The sequence below is a fragment of the Trichechus manatus genome, unplaced genomic scaffold (assembly GCF_000243295.1).
Source record: "Trichechus manatus latirostris isolate Lorelei unplaced genomic scaffold, TriManLat1.0 scaffold00145, whole genome shotgun sequence".
NCBI lineage: Eukaryota > Metazoa > Chordata > Mammalia > Sirenia > Trichechidae > Trichechus > Trichechus manatus.
Window position 1 is genome coordinate 1,144,597 of NW_004444081.1, and position 2,113 is coordinate 1,146,709.

Sequence of the window (2,113 nt, forward strand, 5' to 3'; positions counted from 1 at the left end):
CCACTTTTCAGGTGCAGATAATACCTTACTAAATTCAACGAGATTAACACAAATAATCTCATTAATCCTCACATTTTGTGAGGTAAGTATTTCAGTCCCAATTTACAGTTGAGTAAACTGAGACTAATAGTTAAGCAGATTGCCTGAGTCTTACAACCGATAAAAGGCAAAAACCAGACCTGAAGGCCTAGGTTTTCAGAACTTAAAGGCAGGCATCTTCCCCACCACCACGTGGCTCTGCTCTATTTCCATTCCATTTATCAGTCTGATAAATCCAGGAAATGTTCATGGCCCATGCTACATAATTTGAAATCGATACTAAAATGAGAACTAAAAATATATGTTTGAGAACATATCACTTACTACTAAATAACCCTTGAATTGAAGATGAAATCTTTACAGAAATTAAAAATACTTTGACCTGAACAGCAATGAAAATAATTCATGTTAAAATTTGTGGGGTATAGCTTAAGTAATACTGTGAGGTAAATTCATAGTTTTAAATATATTTATTAGAAAACAATGACTATTGAAAACAATCCAGGAAAGCCCTCCCCGCAAAAAAGAGGATAGAATTAAATTAGAGAATAACAATCTACAAAAAACGGCAACAAAAGATTGGCGAAACAAAAAGCTGGCTTCCAAAGGATTAATAAGAGAGAGAAAACTGATTAATAAAAAAGAAAATGCAAGTAAGATACAGAGTGAAAAAAGTAGATACGACTAAAGTCACAACACAGCTTTCAAAATAATAAAACTATTATGTACTGTATGCCAGTAATTTTGAATTATGGATAAACTACTGGAAAAATAAAGAATGCCAAAACTGACACAATAATTGAACAAACCAATAATCATAAAATATATTTAGATAATGAAATATTTTTCCTCCTCCTTCCCACCACACGTAGGATAATTTTTTTTATGATGTTGGAGTAGGGAAGGACTTCTTAAATGAGAACCAAAAAGCACAAAGCTTAAGGCAAAAATACTTGATGTGATTGATTGTATCATCATTAAGTAAGAGCACACTTTCTGACCAACCCATATAATCCAGAGAAATTCTCTCATACTTCCATAAGGAGACTTGTCCAAGGTTGCTCTTCACAGTGTTATTTCTGGCAGCAGGGAATTAGAACCAATCTAGATGTCTATCTGTACAGGAATGGATGAGCAAAATGTGGTATGTGATGGATGATACTATGCATCAGTTAGAGGCACTGAAATAGCTGTACATACAACAATATGATATAGAACCAGTGTTGAGTGCAAAAAGTAATAATAGAAATGGAGCAATAGTACAATACCATTTGTTGTTGTTAGGTGCTGCAACTCGGTTCCGACTCACAGTGACCCTACGTACAACAGAATGAAACACTGCCCAGTCCTGCACCATCCTCTAAATCATTGCTATGTTTGAGCCCGTTGGTGTAGTCACCATGTCAATCCATCTCATTGAGGGTCTTCCTCTTTTTCGCTGACTCTCTACCAAGCATGATGTCCTTGTTCAGGGATTGGTCCCTCCTGATAACATGTCCAAAGTACATGAGATGAAATCTCGCCATCCTTGCTTCTAAGGAGCATTCTGGCTGTACTTCCAAGACAGATTTGTTCATTCTTCTAAGGCAGTTCATGGTATATCCAATATTCTTTGCCTGCACTGTAAGTCAAAGGCATCAATTCTTCTTCAGTCTTCCTTATTCATTGCCCAGCTTTTGCATGCATATGAGGTGATTGAAAATACCATGGTGTCATGGATTGAATTATGTCCCCCCAAAATATGTGTCAACTTGGCTAGGCCACGATTCCCAGTATTGTGTGGTTGTCCTCCATTTTGTGATCTGATGAAATTGTCCTGTATGTTGTAAATCCTAATCTCTACCTGTGGAAACCCTAGTGGCATAGTGGTTAAGAGCTATGGCTGCTAACTGAAAGGTTGGCAGTTCAAATCCACCTAGGCGCTCCTTGGAAACCCTATGGGGCAGTTCTAATCTGTCCTATATAGGGTCACTATGAGTCAGAATCAACTCAACGGCAATGGGTTTGGTTTTTTGGCTTTGCCTGCGGTTAATGAGGCAAGATTAGGTTATGTTAAAGAGGATTAGGGCGGGAT